The sequence below is a fragment of the Canis lupus genome, chromosome 12 (assembly GCF_011100685.1).
Source record: "Canis lupus familiaris isolate Mischka breed German Shepherd chromosome 12, alternate assembly UU_Cfam_GSD_1.0, whole genome shotgun sequence".
Classification (NCBI taxonomy): Eukaryota; Metazoa; Chordata; class Mammalia; order Carnivora; family Canidae; genus Canis; species Canis lupus.
The window spans coordinates 28882912-28910416 of NC_049233.1; the positions used below are offsets into that span (position 1 = coordinate 28882912).

The 27505-nt window shown below is 32.5% G+C and overlaps 1 protein-coding gene and 1 non-coding gene across 2 annotated transcripts in view; one reads left to right on the plus strand and one right to left on the minus strand.

The window, feature by feature from the left end:
- EYS (eyes shut homolog) overlaps nt 1–27505 on the minus strand; it is a 1532152-nt gene that overhangs the window by 1478440 nt on the left and 26207 nt on the right. The window lies entirely within an intron of this gene.
- On the plus strand, nt 22408–22513 carry LOC119874375. The gene has a single exon (XR_005368229.1). It is a non-coding gene; the product is annotated as a U6 spliceosomal RNA (small nuclear RNA).

The following is a 27505-nucleotide window of genomic DNA, read 5'->3' on the forward strand; positions in this document are numbered from 1 at the left end:
GAACTATAAAATCAAAGTAAACTTTGAAAAATTGAGCTAGTTATTTCAGTAATAGCTTTTTAATTTAATTTTAAACTTAAACTCACGAAAAATGACTACAAAACTAAATATACTTCATCATTTTATGAATCTGTCTAAATCTTTGAAGTTCAATATAAACTTTTCACAAGTTTTACACTTAACAATACAGATGCAATATCTCTTTTTTTGTTCTTTCCTTATATTTTCATTCTGATGGAAAACCACAGAAAACAAACAAAAAAATAATAACAGTATCTATTATTATTTTAAGCATTATACAGTAATTTAGACTTGACAACTGTTATGAGAAAGACAAAGCAAAAGGGAGAATAGACGGTGCTTGGGTGGGGACATAGATTTTATTTTTAAATAATGTGGTCAGGAAATGCTGAGATATGTACAGAAAAATCAGGTAACAGTGTAACTGTAAAAGATTAATAGAAGGAATAGAAACATAGGAGATAAGGTCAGAGACAGAAGGACATCAGACCTTGTAGGTCCTTGTCAGATATTTTAAGAGCTCTTGTTCTTAGTGACATAGCCAGCTTGAGAAGAAGCGTCTGACACAGTGATATGATCTGATTCACATTTAAACAGAATCATTCTTGTTGATGTTGGAGCAGAAACAGAATGATAAATTTGAAAAACATGTCAGTAAACCCAGCTAAAGGTACTGAGATAATATCCATAGAAGTAATAAAAAGTGGTCAGATTTTAATTATATTTTGTAGGTAAGACTAATAGGATTTTTCTGAGGGATTCAGTTGAGGTATAAAAGAAGAGAGAAGTCTAAGATACATGGAAAGTTTTTTGGCTTGACCAAGGGGAAAAATATACTGATTGTAATGAAGGTAGGGGTGGGGGAAGAAATCAGAATTGTTTTAGGGCATGTTGAATTTAACATGGTAACAGGCATTCAAGAAAACATATCAGGTTGGCAATTTAATATAAAAGTTTATGGAAGATATTTGCAAATGACGTATCAGATAAAGGGCTAGTTTCCAAGATCTATAAAGAACTTATTAAACTCAACACCAAAGAAACAAACAATCCAATCATGAAATGGGCAAAAGACATGAACAGAAATCTCAAAGAGGAAGACATAGACATGGCCAACAAGCACATGAGAAAATGCTCTGCATCACTTGCCATCAGGGAAATACAAATCAAAACCACAATGAGATACCACCTCACACCAGTGAGAATGGGGAAAATTAACAAGGCAGGAAACAACAAATGTTGGAGAGGATGCGGAGAAAAGGGAACCCTCTTACACTGTTGGTGGGAATGTGAACTGGGGCAGCCACTCTGGAAAACTGTGTGGAGGGTCCTCAAAGAGTTAAAAATAGACCTGCCCTACAATCCAGCAATTGCACTGCTGGGGATTTACCCCCAAAATACAGATGCAATGAAACACCGGGTATAGCAGCAATGTCCACAATAGCCAAACTGTGGAAGGAGCCTCGGTGTCCATCGAAAGATGAGTGGATAAAGAAGATGTGGTTTATGTATACAATGGAATATTACTCAGCCATTAGAAACAACAAATACCCACCATTTGCTTCGACTTGGATGGAACTGGAGGGTATTATGCTGAGTGAAGGAAGTCAATCGGAGAAGGACAAACAGTATATGGTCTCATTCATTTGGGGAATATAAATAATAGTGAAAGGGAATATAAGGGAAGGGAGAAGAAATGTGTGGGAAATATCAGAAAGGGAGACAGAACATAAAGACTTCTAACACTGGGAAACGAACTAGGGGGGTGGTGGAAGGGGAGGAGGGCACGGGGTGGGGGTGAATGGGTGACGGGCACTGAGGGGGGCACTTGACTGGATGAGCGCTGGGTGTTATTCTGTATGTTGGTAAATTGAACACCAATAAAAAATAAAATAAATAAAATAAAATAAAATAAAATAAAATAAAATAAAATAAAATAAAATAAAAGTATAGCATACGGGAAATACAGTTTGGAGGTTAATTTTGAGCCATTTTCATGTTATGGATTTTTTTAAAAGGTATTAACCTGGAAAAGAAGACCAAAGGGATGAGAATAGGTAAAAGAAAAATTACAAAAGCTGTGTTTTGCCTCTTCCTCCCTAGTGTCAAGTATTTTATGAAATCAGAAGAATTAACAAAGGACACAATGTTGGAAGAGCCAGGGTACAGTGTCCTAGAGTCCTAGTGAAGATGATGCTTTACAGAGCAGAGAAGAATGAATGTTTTAACAGTCACCAAGCATTCTAGAATGTGTTATTTCATCAGTAACATCAAGGATTGGAGCATGATTCCAATGGACTCTAAAGTAATTCCAAGTCTTAACATTTTATGGGAATCATAAAAATATAAGCTTCAAAAGAAATGGAATGATTTCACAAGATTACAGTTTCACAGGAAATTATTTTTAGTGCTATAAATTGTGACTTAGAGAATGTTTGAGGTTGGAAAAATCCTGGAAATAATTAGATCATTCCCAAACTCATCACATTAGAGATGAAAGTAATAACATCCAGTTGCGTTCAGTGACTATGAAACATCTAAAAATTTAGGTCAGCCTACAGGCCCTTAGAGACAGATTTATTACATTTTCTAAAGGCAAAAAAATATATTTCAGGAGTTGCTAATGAGATGATGACTTTATAAGAATATTTTCTAATAGAAACTAGTACCAGAGGGAACATCATAATGACTTTTAAAATTTTAATATATACTTCCTCTCTACTTAAATAGATCTGGATTTGTCTCTTCAATTTATTTCATTTACTTTTAATCCTTGTTTAGGCCCTTAGAAAAAAGTAATGAGTTGAAATGCCATGTTTTGTTTTGATAACAAGACCCAAAATATGAATTACACTTCCTCTTCAAATCATTTCAGGAGTTAAGACAATGATAACACATATCTCTATTCCCGACTGCCTTAGTCAGTTCCTCTTGAAAATTGGACTTTTAACATCAATATAGTTGATCTCATTATTTTTCCCTATAAACCTGGCCCTTCTGAATGCATAACACTTCAGTGAAAATGAAAAAGGAACAAGTGGCTAGAGGGCAATGGAGAATGTTGAATGGTGAGGGCCCTGGGATCCAAGTTTTGTTAAACATTGTGGGCCTTGTTGAAGACATAAACTGTTATCCAAAGGTGGTAGGAAGCACAAAAACTGTCACATTATAATTTGAAGATGGAAAGGTCAATATTAAGAAATAAATATGTATATATACAAAAATTTCCAACATTTGCATAAAATTGAAGAAAGAAACTCTCTTAAAAACATATCACTTTGAAAAGGTACATGGAGTTCTAAATCTCTCCCCTTCATCTTCCCTTTGCTGGATGATGCACGTACAACTAGAAACACTGACATATACTACTCCTTATATCTGAAACATCCCCTTACTATGAAAACTATACCAATATTTTAGGCTTTATGTTATATCCTTACGTCTCTGTGAAACTCTATTTATCTTATTCTAATCAAAATATTTCTTTTCTGTACTTTATAACTCAGTTATTTCTACCATTCACGGCATGTTTAACATTTATTACCCTTATGATCTTGGGGGCTGAAGGGCTAATATTCTGTATGATTTGTATTTTGCATCGTTGCTGGTTCAGTCAATTGAATAATGAATGAAAGAATAAATTAACATCACATATGAACCTACAGTTACTAAATTTTATGTTTACCAGATTTTCTCACCAATTTAAGGGGAAAAAATGAAGGACAACGTCTTATATGAGTACGTTTCATGAAGTGGTTAGGTTATAGAGATACAAAACAAAAAATTATCAACATTTTTGAAATGATACCTATATCATAAAATGTTGCCCTTGTGCTACACTAAAAGAAAATATCAGTATAATCTTAATTATTTAGGAAAGTAAAGCCTTTTAGAATTAAAAATCTCTCTGTAAATCAAAGATTGAAATGCTTCACATTTTACTATTTGTTATTTCTGAGTTCTATTTCCCCTGCTTTCTTGATTGAGTATTGCATTCTATATCTCAATACAAAATATTTAACATTTAACAGGAGATATCCCTATATAAGCTAAAAAATAGGTTAAAATTCAAAGTAAATAATTATGTAAACATTTTTATAGTCACTGATAGAATGGCTAAGAAATAGAAAGGAAGGGATAGACTGAATTATTGACTCAAATGGAAAACTATAGAGGGTCCATGGGATCTGTATATAGCATTTCTTATAACCGCATGTGAATCTACAATTATCTCTAAATAAAAATATTATTAAATATTTTTACACTGAACATAGAATTTTATTTAAAAATTCATTATGAACAAGAATGCAAGAGACCAGCAGTAATGAAAGCTTTAATGTAATTGGCCACATTAGGAGATTAATGAAACAAAATCATAGGATCATCCCATTTAATGCAAGAAAAAATGTTTAATAAAATTCCATATACTCTGAATTAAAAAATTTCAGAACATTAAGAATAAAAGGGAAATTCTTAAACCTAATAATGGTTATTTATTAACAATGAAAAACACATCATTTTTAATGGTGAAGTATTATAAACATTTTCTTTAAAAATCAGGAACAAAAGCAGGAAGACTGTAATCACTGTACCTATTCAATGCTTTACTAAAGGACTTAGCCAGAACAACATGATGAAAATAAGAAAGAAAAGAACAAATGATGTTATGATTGTCTATTCAGTACTATCCAGCATTTTTCATCTCAGGGTACACACAGAAATTGCTAGAAGAATCAGATCAATATCTTGCCACAATTGTAACCCATTTGTGACACAACAGTGTTCCACTGCAAATAGTTGGGAAACCCTGTTCTATATAGTAAACCCATTTAGTAAAAGGAAATTTATTTTCTGGAAAAAAAAAAAAAAGTTCATCAAGTTAGCTGCCAATTGCCAAAATACCAATATACAAAACATAAATTTCTCATATTCTTTCAATAAGCAAACAAAAAAAATGGTTCAAGACATATAAGGAAAAAATTATAAACATTATTTTGCAAATAAAATATTATTTAAATAAATTTAAAAATAGAATGGATATAATATTTAATATTTTATAGAAGCCTTTCTCCCCAAAATTAATCTACAGTTTCAATAAATTTCTAAGCAAAACCCGACAACTTGGTACTGAGATGCAGAATAAAGAATAGCCAAGATAACTTTTTAAGAAAGGAGAACTATAGATCTTATCAGATTATTAAAGTTATAAATCTTATAAATCTATAATAATTAACAAAGTATAATATTTTTGGGTGAGATTGTTTGAGATCAATGGCAGAATAGAAAGCTCATTTATGGGATCCCTGGGTGGCTCAGCAGGTATAGCGCCTGCCTTCTGCCTGGGGCATGATCCTGGAGTCCCAGGATCGGGTCCCACGTCAGGCCCCCTGCAGGGAGCCTTCTTATCCCTCTGCCTGTGTCTCTGCCTCTCTCGCTCTCTCTCTGTGTCTCTCATGAATAAATAAATAAATAAAATCTTAAAAAAAGGAAGCTCATTTATAAAGTGGAAACTTACTACTTGTTTCTCCTTTTTCTTATACTGCATTAAATTTTTTTGAGATGATTTTATTCAATTTATAAAAACCTACCTTTTAAATATTTCTCTGAGAAAGGGGGAGAGCCTCATAGGGGGTGGTGAGGGGGAGACAGAGAAGCAGACTCCAGACTGAGCAGGGATCAGACTCTGGGCTTGATCCCAGGACCCTGAGATCATAACCTGAGTTGAAGGCAGATGCAAATATAATCCTACTATTTTAATAAAATGATCCTTAATAGAAAATTTTGTTTCAGGGATGCCTGGGTGGCTCACTGGTTGAGCATCTACCTTCAGCTCAGGGCGTGATCCTGGAGTCCCAGGATCAAGTCCCACATCGGGCTCCCTGCATGGAGCCTGCTTCTCCCTCTGCCTATGTCTGCCTCTCTCTCTGTGTCTCTCATGAATAAATAAATAAAATCTTAAAAAAAAGAAAATTTGTTTCAAAATAATTAATCCCTAAATTGCAGTTATAATTCCTGACAATTTCACTTATAAATGTTTTGAATGTCAGAAATTAATTATAGGGTTAAAAAGCACACATTAGGGAAACTGGGTGGCTCAGTTGATTAAGAGTCTTGCTTTTGGCTCAGGTCATGACTCCAGAGTCCTGAGGGTTGAGTCCCTGCTCCATGGAGAGCCTGCTTCTCTCTCTGTTTCTGCCTCTCTCTCTCTCTGTGTCTCTCCTGAATAAATAAATAAAATCTTAAGAATAAATATAAAAAAGCACACATTAGTGTATTATAATGGTGATATGGGCTTTGATCTATTTTTGATTTAGGACATTTGCAAATGCATGCATGAACATTAATGCTTAGATGATAGTTGAAAGATATAAGAGGAATTATTGATATCTCCTCAGTGTTTAGTTTTTAAAGGGAAATCAATTTCTTTGATTTTTATCACCAGAAATCCAATGGGAAACTGAGAAAAAAAAGAAACCAACTTAAATTAGTTGTTATATATTTAACTATAAAATTTACCCACAGAAAAATGTATAACATTTACTGTAATTTAAGGACTAAAGAGCACTTCATGTATGGTTTCATAAGAACTGCATAAGATAATACAGCTGATTCTGTGTCCTTTTTTCCTTTTTATGGCAGGAATGCTTATTATTGGATTACCATCTTAGCAAATTTAAGTGTACAATACAGTATTATTAACCGTAGGTACTATGTTTTACAGGAGATATCTAAAACTTACTCATCTTAAATAATTGAAACTTTATTCTCTTTGAAAAATTCCCCATTTCTTCCTCTCCCAGTCCCTGGCAACTACCATTCTCTCTGCTTTTATGAGTTTTACTATTTTAGATACCTCATACAAGTGAATCATGCAGTATTTGTCCTATGGGTAGCATATTTCACTTAGCATAATATAATGTCTTCCATGTTTATCCATGTTATTGTATATGGTAGGATTTACCTCTTCAAAGGCTGAATGATACCCCATTGTATGCGTTTATAGCATTTTCTTATCTGTTTATCCATCAAACTAATTTATATTGTTTCCATATATTGGCTATTGTGAATAATTATACAGTAAACATGGGGGTAAAAATCCTCTTTAGGACCCTGAACTCATTTTTTTTTGGATATATGCTGAGGAGTGAGATTGCTGAATCATACAGTAATTATATTTTAAATTTTTTGAAGAATATCCATATTGTTTTCCATAGTGGCTACACAATTTTATATTCCCATCAACAGTGTACAAGTGGAAAGGATTTCTTCTTGTTCTTGGTTTTGTAAGTTAATGTCTTCAGTGTCTCCTTTATGTGAACATTTGATAAAAAGAGTCTCGGTATTTTATGCTTTCTGTCAATTTCAAGTTTGCCTTCTAATTTAAATAGTGTACTTTGGGGTATTTCACACTTTTTCTGACTCTTGTGTATATACTCACAATTTCTTTTTTTTTTTTTTATATTACAAATTATTTCATTTAATCTCCATCCAGGGAAGTAACTACCATTATCCAAATTTTACATATGAGGAAACTAAGGTTTGAGAGTTTAAGTAACTTGCCCAGCAGACAAATTATGCATAAGATACAAAATCCCACATAACATTTATTCTTAAAATATGTTTTTAACTCTCCCCTTGGTACTTTTGTCTTTTTTTAAAATTTTTATTTAAAAAAATTTTATTGGAGTTCAATTTGCCAACATTTAGCATAACACCCAGTGCTCATCCTGCCAAGTGCCCCCCTCAGTACCCATCACCCAGTCAGCCCAACCCCCCATCCATCTCCCCTTCCACTACCCCTTGTTCATTTCCCAGAGTTAGGTGTCTCTCATGTTTTGATATTTTCAAATATCAAATATTTAATATTTTCACTCATTTTCTCTCCTTTCCCTTTATTCCCTTTCACTATTTTTATATTCCAAATGAATGAGACCATATAATGTTTGTTCTTCTCCAATTGACTTATTTCACTCAGCATAATACCCTCCAGTTCCATCCACGTCGAAGCAAATGATGGGTATTTGTCATTTCTAATGGCTGAGTAATATTCCATTGTATACCCAAACCACATCTTCTTTATCCATTCATCTTTCGATGGAGACCGAGGCTCCTTCCATAGTTTGGCTATTGTGGACATTGCTGCTATAAACATCGGGGTGCAGGTATCCCGGCGTTTCACTGCATCTCTATCTTGGGGGTAAATCCCCAGCAGTCTTGCTGTGTCATAGGGCAGATGTATTTTTAACTCTTTGAGGACCCTCCACACAGTTTTCCAGAGTGGCTGCACCAGTTCACATTCCCATCAACAGTGCAAGAGGGTTCCCCTTTCTCCACATCCTCTCCAACATTTGTGGTTTCCTGCCTTGTTAATTTTCCCCATTCTCACTGGTGTGAGGTGGGACTCATTGTGGTTTTGATTTGTATTTCCCTGATGGCAAGTGATGCAGAGCATTTTCTCATGTGCTTGTTGGCCATGTCTATGTCTTCCTCTGTGAGATTTCTGTTCATGTCTTTTGCCCATTTCATGATTGGATTGTTTGTTTCTTTGGTGTTGAGTTTAATAAGTTGTTTATAGATATTGGATACTAGCCCTTTATCTGATACATCATTTGCAAATATCTTCTCCCATTCTGTAGGTTGCCTTTTAGTTTTGTTGACTGATTCTTTTGCTGTGCAGAGGCTTTTTATCTTTTGAAGTCCCAATAATTCATTTTTGCTTTTGTTTCTCTTGCCTTCATGGTTGTATCTTGCAATAAGTTGCTGTGGCCAAGTTCAAAAAGGGGGTTGCCTGTGTTCTCCTCTAAGATTTTAATGGAATCTTGTCTCACATTAGATCTTTCATCTATTTTGAGTTTATATTTGTGTATGGTGTAAGAGAATGGTCTAGTTTCATTCCTCTGCATGTGGATGTCCTATTTTTCCAGCACCATTTATTGAAGAGACTGTCTTTTAATGCAATCCCTATCAAAATACCATGCAGTTTCTTCAGAGAGTTGGAACAAATTATCTTAAGATTTGTGTGGAATCAGAAAAGACCCCAATAGCCAGGAGAATATTAAAAAAGAATACCATCGCTGGGGGCATCACAATGCCAGATTTCAGGTTGTACTACAAAACTGTGGTCATCAAGACAGTGTGGTGCTGGCACAAAAACAGACACATACCTCAATGGAACAGAATAGAGAATCCAGAAGTGGACCCTGAACTTTATGGTCAACTAATATTCGACAAAGCAGGAAAGACTATCCATTGGAATAAAGACAATCTCTTCTATACTCACAATTTCAACCCCAATCTTGTCCACTTGTCATCCCCTACATTTCAACTAAGTTAAATTCAACAAACATTCATAAACAGAGAACTATAATATGAGATTATAAATGCCTTATAATAAATCTACCTTTAAAGTGCTAAGAAAACACAAATAAGTGAATAGTTTATAAAGAACAGAGAAATGGAAGGAGAAAATATGATATTGTAGGTGAATAGGAGCTCTAGTGGACAAGGAGAAGGGAGTGTTTCAGGTAGAAAGAGGGTTAGGGTTAAATACCCATAGCACTTTTAGAATAATGGTGAGTGGGTCAATGTGTCTGCAACACAGAATTGCTTGTAAATCAATGGAAAGAATGAATGATTACGTACAAGCTTAAGTAAAGTTTAGACTACAGTTTCAGTATAGTCTTCTTTAAGCAATTTTTCAAATCTGCATTTTAATCTGTACTAGTGACTCCTAAACAATAGTGAGTGAAACAAGATATTTTCTCAATATAGGTTTCTAAGGTGAAATAGCATTCAGATATGTTTGCTAGAATCAACACCATATATGTACTCTGACTCATCTTGGAAACTTATAATACATACCAGTATGTTAACAACCTGGAAATCCTTCAGTAAAAGAAATCTTCTGACTTTTGTTTAATACATTTTCTAAACTTTTTAGGAAATGATAATTTCCTCCACCTGGAATATTATTATATCAATAAAAAATTCCAGGAAATAGAGTTTGAGAAATATGGTTTTTAGGATGTGTACTCCTATGATGTCTTTTACTTTATGTCTTATATGGAGTTCCCTCTGAAGAGCCTTTCTCATATTTTATTTTTTTATTTTTTTTAAGTTTTTTATTTATTTATTTATTTTTTTATTTATGATAGTCACACAGAGAGAGAGAGAGAGGCAGAGACACAGGCAGAGAGAGAAGCAGGCTCCATGCACCGGGAGCCCGACGTGGGACTCGATCCCCGGTGTCCAGGATCGCGCCCTGAGCCAAAGGCAAGCTCCAAACTGCTGCGCCACCCAGGGATCCCTCATATTTTCAAAACATCCTAGTCAAGCTTATGCATAGCACTAAAAACCTCTTGTACTCACATTATATACTGTACAGAAATATTCATAAGATATCTTTGAAAAATCTTTTAAATAGGGCTAATATCATTTTATATTTCTTTGCATCACCAAGAAGACACCCAATCATCTAAGGAACATATCTTGTTCATCTAAGTAGCCCCAATTATATAACAAAGTGTTTAACATATCATAGGAACATAATATATGCTTTTGAAGGAATGATAATTAGCTCACTCACAATCTAATTTCTTAAGTTTTTGAGCCAAAGAGCAGAAATTCATTCTTTGCTGATTATATTTTTGCCACATACTATTATTATTATTTATATTTATTAGTACTAATGTTTTATACTCATAAAGCATAATATTGACTTTTATTAGATTTATGCATTGCCCCTTATTCCTCTTTAGCATTTGTATGTTTATAATTTATATCACCTTAAACATTTATATTTTTATAAGGAACTTTTAACTTTTTACATTTCCATACACCTTGACACTAACTGTATTTATTATTTATCTGTTCTATTTAAGAAAGTCCATGAATAGATTTTTCCAAGTCTCTAAAATTCTTATTTGAAAATATACAATGAAAGAATCTTATTTTAGAAATCATGAATACCATGAGATGGAATTACAAAACCCTTCCAGGGTTTACAAAAATGAACTAAAGTAATTTAGTCTTTCAACTGTTCTATGTACTGGCAGACAACTTCAGATCAAAACTATATAAATTCTGGTACGCTTTACATATTTTGGAAGATATCATTGCTATAATTATAATGCATAATATCCTGAGGAACACTGTTTCTTTTTCTTAACACCATTTAAATGTGGTGTCTATGAAATAAGGTAAAGTAAGCAAAATCAACGTAAAAAATAGAACCGTAAAACTAGAAGAAACTCAATACACATCTAAGCCCAAATTATCTTTTTTGCAGATAGAGGTGTACTGAGACCCAGGAAATGAACTGACCTTTGCAAGAATGTTCAGAAATACTATTTCCCGAATCCTGCTCAGGGATGGCCAAGAATGGCATAGCTAGGCCAAGGCAAAAAATATATGAAGCTGTTAAATTTGCTTGCTTGGAGAACTAACTATAATTTCCTCAGAAAGGCCCTTACTGAGGTCATTTTCTCATTATGTGACATGGTTCACTCTCAAATACTACTCGTTTGTAACTAAATACCTGGTTTCTTTCCTTTATAAACTCAGTAAGAATGCTTAATTATTTTATTTTTGCTTGCTTTCTGAGATAGCAATGTTTTTCATGAGACTGACAGTTCTGTCAACATAAGGCCCCTAACTTTCTTTGTTCTTCACTATAACTTTGTTACTTGTGTCTGGAACAAACATGATAGGAACTCAATAAATATTAATTAAATGAATGAATGGATGAATGAGGGTGTCTATACACTTAGTGCTAACATAATATCTCTTAATGCTTATAATTGTAACATAATTAAAACAGACATAAGCTTTTTTTTCCCTCTACAACTACTGACAGCATTGTGTTTTCTTCTTAATTATACAAGACTACAATTTGTTCAATCATTAGAGTCCCTTGTTTATATCAGGATTTCTCAGAGTGACTTATGAAACACCCGATGCTCTACCCTATATCTGTGTCTTACTATAGATAGATTACTCAGTCCCACCTCAGACCTATTAAATTAGATTAGCAGATTTGAGTTATCATAGCTAATTTCTAAATTTTGAAAATAAATTATTATGCAATTAAAAGTTTAAGAACCTGAGTTTTTTAAATTTACCAATGTTAGAGCAATTTTTGATGCCATGCTGATATAAATTACTATTTTCCATTAATTCTGAAAATAAGTATATGAATACTTAAGTTCCCTTACTATTAATAATATTAAGCAAATACAAGTCTATGTTAAATGATGAAGTCTGAAGTCAATTCTCATGTTAGCTCCTGGAACTTTTTTTCTTATATTCATGGAACCAGAAGATATTTTTAATGATTAATCTAAGCTACAGGAAATAAATAACAATAGTAAAAGTAATAACAAACTTTAATAATATTCATCAAGATAGTTCAGTGGTTAAAAGTAAGGTATCTTACATCTGGGTCTGAAATTTAGAAAGTCCACTAATACTATGCATACTGCTAAAAAACTGCTAGCAAGCCCCTTTTTTTTTAGATATACGTATTGTGATTGTACACTAGAGTCCCTATTCTTCAGTATGTTCTCCATATATGTCTTTATTAATTTCAGATCCTACTTTTAAAGTTATATCGGATAACTATTTTTATAATAACTTTTGGCTGTGGAGATTTAAAATGTAGAACCTAATTTGATTTTTAGCAGGTGTGGAATGGATTTCAGGACCAAGTTATTTAGTTTAAGGACTTAATTGATTTATTTTATCCCTGCTTCTTCACAGAAAAGGGTATTATAAAAAAAGAAGAAACACAACTGGTACTTATTTTGTTACAAGACCTACTTACATGAAGAGAATAGAGTGCTGTGCTATTTAGTGGAAAGACCAGTTTGGGGACCTTTCCACTAAAGGTGGCCCAACAAGCTACCTGACTTTGAACAAGTTAATGAATATCTCTGACTCTTTTTTAAAAATGTCTATAAAAAAAAGAGAAAAAAATAACTTACTAACACTATAGTAAGGTTTAAAGTAGGTAACTTAAGAAATGCATAAAATATCTGACTTCATCTGCTTTAACATCAACATTTTATATGCTATAAAGAAAATCTCACCAAGTAGCTTCTATGCTCCCCTGAATATTGGGAAAATTATTTCAGCTAAGCAGTCTACCTTAGGTCTTCTATGTTAGGAATTTCCACTGGCCAACATTGATATTTTAACATAATTACTAATGCACTTATAAAATGTTCAGCTATTAACCTTCATTCCCAATCCCTTTACTTCAAAAAGATAATAATATTTATAAAATATCGGGATCCCTGGGTGGCACAGTGGTTTGGCGCCTGCCTTTGGCCCAGGGCGCCATCCTGGAGACCTGGGATCGAATCCCATGTCAGGCTCCCGGTACATGGAGCCTGCCTCTCCCTCTGCCTGTGTCTCTGCCTCTCTCTCTCTCTCTCTCTGTGACTATCATAAATAAAAATTAAAAAAAATATTTATAAAATATCAATGTATATAAACTATTGGATTACATTTATACTAAGCTGCCAGAGCCAGGGCCTACACACAACACATACACAGACACACACACACACAGACACACACACACACACACACACACACCACAGTCTTCCTTTATCTCAATATTGTATTCAATTATCCCTCCATTTATTTGTCTTTTCTGGATTGTTGTTTGCCTACATCTAAGGCCTTATCTTGTTTTTACTGTTAACATCCAAATATTTTGCATTTGTCTGTTTATTAATCTGACAAAGGAACTCAAGAAGGAATTTTGTTTAGCAGCTGAAAATGAATTGTTGCCAAGTCAGTAATTTGAAATGTGTTTTTCAAATTTTTGTGGTAGGTTTTTTGTTATATTTGATGATTATTTGGGTTTATGCTTATTTAAATTTCCTTCATTTAAGAATTCAAGGCTCTCTTCATAGCTATCCACTATGTTTGAGTATTTCTCATAACCTTTTGGACTAGGCAGAGAATGACCACTGTTATTAATCCTATGTGCTGGTCACAGGAAAAAAATCTAAAGTTGGCTTTTCACTAGCCCATAGTTTAAGTAAATTTCCTATAGGTGTAAAATAATATTCTTCTATATATCATATTTAAACAATAAGTTCCTCATAATTATATAAAGAATAGAGAAAACATTTTAAATTTAATTGCATAACTCAATTTTTTTATAGTATCATAAAATTCAATGTGTCTGCTAATTTTATTTTTTAACTTGCTAAGGTTTTAATCCTTTTTTGGATATAAGGGCTTCCTCCTCAGTATGAGGTTAGATTCACTTAAAGTTGCTTTTGATTAGGAAGAAGTTTATCTGATAGCAAAAACATATATTAAATAGATTGAAAAACTGAAAAATTATGGGCTAATAATATGAGAGGTATACTAAGACATAGTCTTCAGGACAGCAATAAACTAAAACAAAATTTTGCTTCCATATAAAAATGTCATGTCACCGTTTATTTGCCCACCTCTGGAATGCTTAAATTTAGCTCTATTCTATCCATATTATGTGAAATTTATTTTTAAAAGATATTTTTTAACATGTCAACTTATCTTTGATTGTTTAAAGGCTTAAACTATTGGTTAACATAATTTTATGATATAGTAGAACAGTATCTTCCACATAAAAACCTCCCAATTAGTTTATAATATCAATAAGATTTATAATTACTGCTCATAATTTAAAAGAAATAAAAATGCCCTAGACTGTACAGTTTGAAAATTTTTAAATAGTATAAAGAACATAGGTTTAACCATCAAGGATTTTTAGCCCATTACAACTCCATGTTTTTTCTTGCTCCAAAGTCATTTTGCTTTATTTCAATTAACTGACCTGATTTATCACCTGATTTGTGAAATTTAAGGTTCTTCTTTCAGTAAAGTTGTGTAAAGATACAAGAGAAAGCATATACATATTGACAGATTAACACATAGCAGCATTTTAGAAAAACAATAGAAATCCAATAAACTTTTATTCCAGATATGAATTTTTCTTTAGCAAAAATAATCTTCAAAAGTTATGCCTAATTAATAGTTTTTCATCAAGTAAAGTTTCAGCAGGTAGTATTTTTAAAATATATCCACTTCAAAGAGAACATTTTCAGAACCAACGGATTTTCTAAATCTGAAAGTGTGAATGATATAATTTTTTTAAGTGCTTTGATTTGGTACCATCCTCTGTTTTCATGACTTTGATTCATTGTTGTGTAGACAGAGTTAAACTCAAGATAATACTGAGAGGTGTGCTAGCTGCTAACTTCACAGTGATTAATGGCAAGACAAGATATCAGGCATCTAAGAGTTGAGAAACTATTAACTTGGGAGATGCTGAAAAAGCCAGAGGGAAATAGTAAGTCACACTAACAAAAGGCAATGAAAAAGCAAGACATTGTTCCTGATAGTATTTTGATATATTCCTGAGTCCCTGTTAAATTGTCAAAAGACATTTTAAAATAGTGTTTATGTGGCTTAAACCCAAACTTGCCTATGAAATAATAGGCAAAAAATAGGCAAAAAATCAAATAGGCAAAAAATCAAATAGGCAAAAAATCAATAGGCAAAAAATAATAGATGAAATGTAGGAAACAAGTTTTCTGTATTTTTGAATATAGAAAGTTATACGAATTTTAATTCTTACAAAATTTAAAGGTTTTTAAATTCAAAATTTTAGGAGAAAAGGCCAGACAAAATAAAGACATGTTAATAATAATGGGTATAGATAACTCTCATATAACGTTAGTTACTAGTTATTAAGCACTGTCCATATTTCTGAAATTATCTAAGGCCTTTCCTAGCTTTATCCCCACAGAATACACACTAAGTAAGTGCTTCATTTTTATAAACATTAAACTTTGTGTTAGTCACTTGCTTAATCACGTCTTCCCTAATAGCATAGTATTTGTGAAGGTAGATACTGTGACTATATTTTTTTACTATTAACTATTCATAAAATGTGCAAAGAAACTAACTCACATAGAAATTAAATAGGCATTTAATAAACTAACTTGAAATCTATGTTTCTCTCATTATGCAGTGTTAGTTATATTTTGATACTACTTTCATAAAACTATAAAAAAGCATTTCAGTCCAAAGAACTGAATAACACGTTAACCAGAACAACTTGGGAAAAATTAAACATATTGTCATCTAACAATATTTATAATCTACTTTGGTTCCATGTTTTGTCAAACAAATATATTTTATAACTCTACCCTTAAGATTTTTTCACACTCTTTGATTTGAAGCACAAAGAATTATCTATGCATTTAAAATATGACATTTTGCATACCATATTATAAACATTTCACATTCTTCTGTATGGTTTTCAGGCATAAATGTGCTATTTCTTTCACAAGAGCACTTTCCCAAATAACACTGTAACATGTCTTTCAGAAAATTCCATTTGCTTATTTTTTGCATGTATTTATTTACTCATTCATTAGCTCTATTTTCTATTGTTTCTCATTCAACATTCATTGAGCATATAATGAATACATGTACTTCAATATACTAGAGTGTCCGTATGCAAACACGAATACAAAATGATACCCTTGGGACACCTAAGTGGCTCAGCGGTTGAACATCAGCCTTCCGCTCATGCTGTGATCCTGGCACCTGATCACATTGGGCTCCCTGCGAGAAGCCTGCTTCTCCCTCTGCCTCTATCTCTCTCTCTCTGCCTCTCTCTGTATATCTTTCATGAATAAATAAATAAAATCTTTAAAACAAAATGAAATTATACCCTGTCTAAATGCAGCAGCATGCAAATATGTAAAATCAGACAAACAGGTGCACATGTAGGATGTTTTGGGTTTTATGGATGCAGACAGAGAAATAAGTAATGAAACATGAGAGAGCTAGGGCATACTTTGCTAAGGAAGCAACATGTGGGTTGAAATTGGAAAATGAGTTAGTTGTCTAGCTCGTGATGACAAGGAGTAGAAAAAGTAAAAAACATTTCAGGAAGGGGAAATGGCATACCAAGACCATTTTAAGCAGAGTATGTGAATTAGAATGGCTGAATCTAAGCTTAGGAGACATGCTCAATTCAAATTTTGATTAAGTGTTCTTTATAAAGCAGACGTACTACTGGTATATTGGACAATTCTTTGTTCTTTATAACAATTCTTTTGGAGGATGTTTAACATCACTGGCCATCATCTACTAAATTCCAGTACCACTCACTAGTCCTTGTGACAAGATCAAAAGAACCCCCTTGCTCACCCTGCCCACTGCTTTCCCAGATGCCTCCTATGAGAATGTCACACACATACCTGTTCCATGGTATTGAAGGGCATTGTTGAGTACTGGGGAATTTGGACAATATTCAATGGAAAACAAGGATAAAAAATAAATAAATAAATAAATAAATAAATAAATAAATAAATAAAAAGAAAAAAAAGAAAACAAGGATAAAGAAGATGTTAGATAACTAACATGATCACATATGACATCATACTCTGACATCATACTACATGATTGTATTATACTTTATAATATTGAAGGAATAAATCATTTATGTGATAATATATTCAAACTGTAAGAGAATGAAAGGAACCATCCTTTTTTTTTTTAAAAAAAAAAAAGCTTTATTTATTTATTTATTCATGAGAGACAGGCAGAGACAGAAGCAGGCTCCCCACAAGGAGCTCAATGCAGGACTTGATCCTGGGACTCCAGTATCATGACCTGAGCCAAAGGCAGATGCTCAACCACTGAACCACTCAGGCATCCTGAAAATGTGAAAGTTTTAAGATTCTTTGAGAATCCAGTTACAAAATGTACTAGTTTTTAGAGCTCAACACTTGTTATTGCTTCACTGACAGAAACTGCATCAGGACATATCTGTTATTTTTTAACAATTCTATATGGTCTTCAAAGATAAACATGAAAAGATATTTTAATTATCTACATAGATATTTACATATACACTCAACACACAAATATAGTTTTGAAAAATTTTAATTTCTTTGAAGTGATTTTTTGGGTAAATTCTCTTAACAATTTGGCAATTATAAACACAATGTTTTTAGTACTACATTATGAAAAAAAGTAACAACTTAAGTCCTGATGAAAGTAGTGGTCAAAATAAACTCAGTGTTTCAGCCAAATTATTTCATTCAATAAAGCTGTGTCCACAACACATGATTCTCTTTAGTATTATTACATTATTCCCTCAATGTTCACCATGTTTACATATTCCACACTGTGACATGTGAAGTTGTGTATGATTTTTAAGGTGTGTTATCAGTGATGGAGCTATGAATGAATTATGTAATCAAGTTAGAAGATATGCACTCCAGTTTTCTTTAATATCCTGGTTGGAAGGCGTGCTGTTCCTCACCCTACCCCCCAAACCCCCCACCACTATCTGGAGAAAAGTAGGTTCAACTCAGTGCTATCCTCTCCATTCTGTCATTTCTATTCATCATTAGCATTTGACTGGAAATCATGGTGTATTATCTGGAAGCAATAGAGCATGACATGCTAGTTAAAAACAACAGTTCTGATTAAATGTTAGGTTTGTGAATTTGATTCTCACCTTGGGGAACTAACGCCCACATCCGTATGCACAAGTTAATTTGTTCTCAGTGTATTTGCTTTCCATCATAAGCTCTGGCCTGAGAACAAAAATAACCTAGTCCAAAGGATTCTTGGAACCATCTGCTATGCTTTGCCTTATGAGACTTCTGTTGTTATCCTTTACTAAAGCATGACTTGGGTGATGTTCTCAATGACGTATTGTTTTCCTGCTGTTTGTTTTGGCTTTCTTCCTATAGGGAATTTGAGAATTGTCTCCAACTGCCTACAGCTTAGATAGTCAATTATAGAACTTTAGCCTTATTGGGTGCATATGGGATATATGAAGGATTTTTTTTTAATTAAAATCTTTTGAGTTGTCGACCCATGAAAAAAATAAAATCTTACGGGATCTTTCTGAAATTTTTATGATCATAAAAACATACTGAGTTGTTAACTTTCTCAAACTATACTTTTGTATTGAAATGTATACAATTTAATACAAAAAGAAAACTGGGAGTGAAGTTGGTATATGATGATATCTATAATTATTAACTACTGAAAATAGCAAACTACTAGATGATTTGAATTTTACTCTGTTTAGATTCAATTGTGAGGTAAATTTTAAAAAGATAATTCAATCAGATAAACAAAATATTTTCAGAATCTTGTTTGAAAGCAAAGGCAAGAAAAATAAGTCTTTCGAGAATGAATTTTGTGCATTTCTTGCCTTTACTTTCCTCAGAATATTTAGTTTCTTTGGTCCTCTCTTCTCTCACCTTCTGTTCCTTCATTCTTCTGTTTTCTGCTTTGAAGTAATTTTTTTTTTTCTTTACTTAAGCCTCTCACCTTTTTATCTTCCTTGTTCTTCTTACAACCTCTCTGGGACCTATTCCTCATTTTAGATGCTAATTAGCACTTGCTAATTGAAATTTTAAAAGCTGAGTATTATAAACACTTTAGCACATCACAAAATTCTGTGATCATAGGCAGATTTCAAAATAGTTTCATGTGTAAAATAGAAGATGCTAAGGCCTCTGCTGTCTTTTAAAGACAGTGTGAAAAACAGAATATGTGTCTAAACTTTACACTTATTTTCACAGTGAATGTCTAATTCTGCCATTCTTACACAGTTTGAAAACAAACCAGGCTTTTATTGGTTTCTGGTCTGTGTGATTACTGCCATCAAAATCCTGGCCTAATAGCTCCTTCAAAGGTGCCATAGATATAACAGATTTTATAATATTCATTCCAGATTCCTCTATGTCTATGTTTCATAGTTTCTCACAGAAAATCAAATATGAATAAACGATCCTAGGTATAAGGGGAAAAGAGATCATTCTTAGGGAGTCCAATTTTAATTCCATTTTTTTCAGTTAGATTGTATTTATAAGATGTTGGAGGTTGGATTCTCTGAAAATCAGTTGTTGATACATAGTTTAGTGTATAGAAGGAAGGGGGGGGGGGATATCTGCAGAGAGGTAAAGTGAAGAGTCATATAGTCACCAGAGCCTCTTGTGAACAGGACAAGTGTAGATCAAAAATAGCTGATCAGAGTGGAAAATGGCTGGGCCTTTATAGTTTGTACCTCATTCGACAGTGTTGGATGTACACTGCTTTGAGAAGTTTGACCTTGGGAGAGTCAACTCTTCTGCTGAGGAAATCTCCAGGGTAACTGCCCTCTGAAGCATTCCTGCCATTAGCACTCCCAGCAGCTGGGGCAATAAGTCTCCTTAATGGAAGTGGATGACACATCTCCACATCCAGCACCTAAGAAATAGTTCACATATTTGGAATTTTGCTGATGAATTTTGTTGTGAAACATGACATCTGCTTAGCTCATCCTTGTCATGGGGATTTTTGATATACTTGAAACTTGCTTCTTCTTTGATATTACTCATTTTATTCACATACAGATCAGCTTCATGTTAACTTTTTTTTTTCATGTTAAGTTTTATTTATTTATTTATTTTTCTCATTATCTATTTTTTTTTAATTTATTTTTTATTGGTGTTCAATTTACTAACATACAGAATAACCCCCAGTGCCGGTCACCCATTCACTCCCACCCCCCGCCCTCCTCCCCTTCTACCACCCCTAGTTCGTTTCCCAGAGTTAGAAGTCTTTACGTTCTGTCTCCCTTTCTGATATTTCCCACACATTTCTTCTCCCTTCCCTTATATTCCCTTTCACTATTATTTATATTCCCCAAATGAATGAGAACATACACTGTCCTTCTCCGATGGACTTACTTCACTCAGCATAATACCCTCCAGTTCCATCCACGTTGAAGCAAATGGTGGGTATTTGTCATTTCTAATAGCTGAGTAATATTCCATTGTATACATAAACCACATCTTCTTTATCCATGTTAACTTTTAAATGTGGGTAAGATCTGTCAGTTTTAGTTGACACATTTCTTTGGTTTTTATTTTTTCTCCCTTTAGAAGTATTTATAAATATAACTACTAGCAAAATTGTTGCTATTATTCATTCTTTACTTTTTGTGGACATTTTCTACAATAATTTGAAAAATAGAAGCTTCCAGATAAATGGGTATAGTCAACTCTACGCATGGGGAATAATAGTGCCTTTAAATCTGGCACAAAGTAGAGGAAGAGAATAAAGACTCATGTTTATGGTGTTTATTAGTAGTACTATTTGAACATTTGAGGATAAATGAGAGAATGTATTTTCATTTGTTTATATACAATACACACACACATACACACACAAACACACTTTGACCATGTTTTGATTACACTTTAATTTAAGGAATTTATATCTATCACTTTAACCAGAATGGATTAATTGATACTCAGTAATAACTCGGATGCCTCTTCAGCAGTACATAATAATTTCTTTTACATTGTAAATGCTCAATAAATATATATTTGAATGATAATTTATCTGTCTTTAGAATTACTAGGATATATAGTCTATCATATTTTTAACCTCAGAAATCCTAGTTTTATCATTAGTTTAAAAGTGTGTTCATATATAACAAACAGTAATTTTAGCAAACATGTAGTCATTTGAATGCTAAACCAACTGTGGCTTTTTCAGTTGCTGCCTCTACAGTGAGAAGGTTCTTATACTATAGCACTACTTCTTATATATATAAACTGATGTTGACTTTTTCTTTCTTGTAATTTAAATGCATATTTTAACATTTTATCTTTATAAAGATTGATGATTCTGAATTATTACATGTTATTTTAAAACGTAACTCAAAAGTATATTATCAATGAACAACTTATTTATAACAATACATTTAAAATAAATCATTACACATATTTTGTCCTGTTAAGTGTTTAAAGAAAAATAAGAATTTTTTCTTAATTTGAAAATTATTCACAGGAAAATAGGGAAGCTTCACTAGTCTTATTTTTTTATATATCTATATGTAATCCTTAATAAAATTTAGTAATAACAATTTAATTAAATGGGATAATATTGTCCCATTTATAATAATGCCTGGCATCTAGTAAGTGTAAAATGAATGTTAACTCTACTAACAGTGACTAAGTAAACAAGTAGCTAAACAGAATATAATAAATCTTTCCAATAATATACTTTCAGGTTCTAAAATTTAAGTAATAGTTGTATCATTCTGATAAAAAACCCACTATTTTGATTGTAATAAATGAAACTATTTTAAGATTTTATTTATTTATTCATGAGAGACACACAGAGAGAGGCAGAGAGACAGGCAGAGGGAGAAGCAGGCTCCATGCAGGGAGCCTGATGTGGGACTTGATCCTGGAATTCCAGGATCATGTCCTGAGCTGAAAGCAGAGGCTCAACCACTGAGCCACCCAGGCGTCCCAAACAGAAAATATTTTGAAGAACAAAAATAAGATTGTAGTGCTCGCTTCGGCAGCACATATACTAAAATTGGAACGATACAGAGAAGATTAGCATGGCCCTGCGCAAGGATGACACGCAAATTCGTGAAGCGTTCCATATTTTTTGTTTTTATTTAAAAAAAAAAATAAGATTGTAAAATGATGACTTGTTACTAAATTAAATTTCCCTAAATTAAATGAGATGTTCTAATATTGAGTCAGATTTATCTGCTTGAAATAATTAAGTTTCTTAGTGTATATCAGATATATTTATAGAAACCATTAAGGTAAGATTAATTATATTATAGCTTGTAATGTATTACCTCACTCATGATAATAATATGTAATTAGTTGAATTCGCTGAGCATTTTCAAACTGTATTCCTAATTTAAAAAAAAATGTATAACTGAAACTGACATGTGTCTACAGTCAAATCTCATTTGGAAGATTTGCAGACCATTTATTACTGAAGTCAATTGACACTGCCCTTAAGTAAGCTCTGAGACAGTTATGCAGAGAGAAAGCCTTACGTGCATTATTCGAACCTAAGGGAATTATGTGTTGACAAATACCATTCAGGCCTAACATACTGGTCTTCTTATACATGGTCATGCAGTAAATTATCATACTTGCAGATATCATGTACTCAACCTCCTATGAGTAACCAGAGACAATCTAAATATGTTGGGTCCAAATATGAGCAACCATTCATTAAAAACCAACAAACTCTAATCAGTCAGTCTATTGATAGGCAATCCAAAAGGCACCTCCTTTTATAGGGCATCAAATCACAAACAAGGTCACGAAATCTTTTAAAAAAAGTTAACCTGCAAAACCCAGAGAAATTTTTATAGATACACAAACTGGGATTGATTTGTTCATTCATATGTTTTTTTTTTTTTTCATTTTATGTATGAAGTAACCGGCAAAACTGGGTTTGAAACCAAAGTATTTCTGACTCCAAAACTGTTAAAGATGTTAGTGCTGTTTACCAATATTTCTAATTCTCCTTTTGAACATGTAAGGATTGATATAGAACCTCTCTACCTTTTTGAGGTTGGGTTTGGCTTGTGATTGAATTTAGTCAGAGAAATCTGTGCAGATGTGTATATGTTACTTAAGAATGAAAGTAACTATACAAAAGCCTCTCGAGGGATGTCTTTTGATGCAACTGCAAAATCTTGGTTGATATGGAAGAGCAAGGCTTTGTTTGATAGTTGCCTTGGAATGTCAGCTAACCTTGCAATTGTGCCTATATTAGTGAGAAATAAATCTTTCTTGTACTAAGTCCCTGCTATCATTTGTTTGTTTGTCTGTTTGTTTGGTTGGTTGGCTGCCTTGGCATAGCCTCATATTCAGATAAATAAAAACAAATTCAAGCTTATTCCAGTATTTTTTCAATGCCAATGAACCAAATTGAAAGTTATTCTAGAAAATTAATATTTTTACCTACAAATCATACTTAAATATCCGTATGTATTTCTAACCTTAATGAGACCTGTACAAGTGTGAGAAAAATCCTCAAATATCAGTCAGTTTCTTTGCATGAATGGTCCACAGTATCTCAAGCTCATGAAGTACAGAGTTAGCTTTTCATTTTACTCTACCCTCAAAACCCATGTTATGCATTGAACACCAAGTCATCTCAGTGGGGAACATGGAAGCAACCCTATTTCTTAACCCTCCTGTATCCCCCACCATACATAACCAATTACACAGCAAATTTTGTTGACTCTTAACATGTATTTGTATCATTGGTGACAGTTCAGACCTTCATCTTTGGATTATAATAACCGGATTTAATGCAATCTCTCAAACGCCAAATTATCCTCTACCCTTGCTAATTAAGATAGCATGCTAAAATTCAAATCCAGTAATGCATAAAGTATGTTAACGGATATTTGTTTTGGATAGTAGAGAAGTAGAACTTCTCTACTATTGCACTTCACATCATCCAAGGAATTTCTTTGTAGACATCTTTTGTCTTCTTTTTTTTCATCAACCTGTGACTTGCTCAAGGAGAGACCATGGATTCAGCTTTTCAGACTCTGTTCTCAAGTTACTCCCGATCCCTACCTCCCATCCTTCTTTCCTACTTGGTTCCCAGCCTAATCTCAAGGAATACACAATGGAAATCCTGCCTGGCAAATGAAGGCTAAGGTAAGGACCCCAAAAGACAGAATTATTAATGGAAATCTGAACAAGGCATCCTCAAAAATAGTTTCCGAACTTTGTGATTAATTTTCCAATTGCCATTTATAACTTCAAAGCTAAAGAGACATCGTATATTTTTGTTAATAGAATTGCTCAAAAATAACATTTCTGTTGTTAAATTCAGATTTATATAATCTAATCCAGCACAGACAAAACATGAAACATCTGGAATTTAAGGTGTCCCCGGTATGAGCAACATTTTATATTTGTCCACAAAGTACACATGCACTTATTTTATTCTTGAAAATGAAACAGAGTATTATTTTTTTATTATCCACTAGAAATACCATGGTTTGCCAGCCACTGAGGAGTTTTGCTAGCAAAGTTTCAAGTGAAAAGCCATTACCGGGCTATCTTAAGCCTAAAGAGCATCTAAAAAGTACACTTATTCATATTTGTTTAAATATGTATGCAAATTCAAATTGCAATAATAGAGAGGATTTACTAAGTCATATCACTGTAAAGAGAAAAATGTACTTGTAAAATGATCTGATCAAAAAATAAAAAAAAATTAAATAAAGGAAATGTAGAATTTTAATAGAATTGATGTTTGAGAAATTTGTTCTTAAAAAATTGCCTTCGTATTTTCTTTGATTTAAGAAAATCAGAGGGAGAAACTTCTGCTATGATAGAATTATGTACAGAATTGTGAAGGGCTGATAAGAGGACTCCTGCTATGTGAGCTTTGCCTAAATTAATTGAACAAGACACACCTACTAGTTTGAAAAGCCATAGTGTATTACAGAGAGAGAGAGAGAGAGATGTGATGAATATATATGACACAGAGACTGGGGATATTTAATTAATATTTTCACTTATTGGGGATATTTAATTAATATTTTCACTTATTAGCAAAGATCAAGCAGTTGATATTCATAGTGATGTTTTAAATGCCAGTGATATTAATTTGAAATAATTGTTCTCATTCTGTACATTATTTTGCATAGGTAAGCAAGTTGAATTTAGAGCTTCTAATAATTTAAGTGTGAAATAAAATGACTAAAGAATGAACCAGAGTAGTTTTCAGTATTAATATAAGAATATGCAAATAATTAAGATAATAAGGATGTATGTAATATTGAAGATAATGAAATATTTTGAATTTTCCAATTTAATGAAAAGGAAGAATAAAATGAATATTTTTGTACAGTATTTTTCCAAAGGTCACGAGAAAGAAATGCCTGATACGTGGTAAGTAAACATTTGTTAAATAAATGAGTAAATGAAAGATGCTCTTGTTATACTCTTGCAAAGATCTTAAACATCCGTACACATAAAGGTTAATAAAAAGCAAACAAAAAAGATGAAGCAAATATTCAAAAAAACTAATATAGCTGAAAATATCTTTACAGGGTACCTGAGTGGTGCAGTCAGTTGAGATTTCTACTCTTGTTTTGGCTCAGGTGGTGATCTCAGGGTAGTGAGATTGAACCACTGTTGAGCTTTTACACTCTATGCTCAGCACAGAGTCTACTTAAAACTCTCTGCCCCTTCCCACCCTCTCAAATAAATAAATAAATAAATAAATAAATAAATAAATAAATAAATCTAAAAAAAGGAAATATCTTTGAAATTATGAGGTAACAACAATAACAACAATATAATAACTTTTCTTTCCTGGGGAGTGGTCACTATTATTATGGTTAATTCTTCCTTGGTGATAATCCAAATTTCAAGTGTTATTCCTATACTCTCTTCCTTCTTTTTCTTATGAATACATATATATGTTTATGTTTTACATTTATAGGTATATATCTATATCTATATACCTATCTATACACACACACACACACACACACACACACATGCACATACACACATATATTTCCATCATTTATATACTCCCTAAGAGAAAAAAAGGAATGGGAAAGTAAAGAAAACTTCCAGAGACTTGGAAAGAGAAAAGAAAAAGGGATGAGTTATGGTGCCTTCTAAACTTCATTCTATCAAATGTTATCTCCCTAAAGATAATAACATCTTTTATTTCTAACTCAATAAGTCCAAAAAAAAAAAAAGAAATAGAAAAGCAAAGTCCTTCTGTACAAAATATAAATTTATACTTGCCATAATACAAATATTTACATTTTTTAAAATGCAGAATAATATGTGACTTATATCATCTTACCTACAAAGATATTAAAGTCTTTCAAGTCTTCCATCTCAATTATTGTTTTTTTTTCCTGTTTGTGTTCTATATGATACAGAAAGAAAAAAAAAATCTCCACAATTGTGATACCATTTAACTTGTCTCATTAGACCTGAAAATTTGTGCAATACCACTAAGTCAATTGGAAAGAATTAGTGTTAATAATAGGGAAAAAAAGATTAAATATTTGTTTTCTTTATTTAGATTCATGCTGACCCAGAAACAAAAGCTGGTTCCAGTGTACCCAGATATTCTACTCTAGTTCCTCAATCAAATACACAAAATTTTGCTCTGATGTTTAGTAGTATTTGGGCCTTGAGTAGATCAATAGATTACTACAAATGACATAATAGTTATCAAATTAATTTGTAGTTTGGATCAACTAAGTATACATACACACAGACTTTCCCAGCCTTACGCTATACTATTAAAGTAGAAAACTATTCCATTAATATGATTCATTCCTTCTAAAGACTTGGAATATATGGATTTTTTAACAAACTTATCTCCACTTCTAAATAAAAATATTTACTAAAGGGTCAATTATACTATTTTCAAATATGAAGGTCAAATTATATTTCTATATCAAACATTAGGAGATAAGTTACCAAAAAATGTACTTTCATTTAAAAAATATTTTCCAAGTTTAGTTTCTTCAAATATTAGTAAAATATTATGAATTTCTACAGAAACTGTATTATGTGGTTCGTATGATTGATTGATTGATGAAATGAGCTATAGTACTCTACAGATCTAC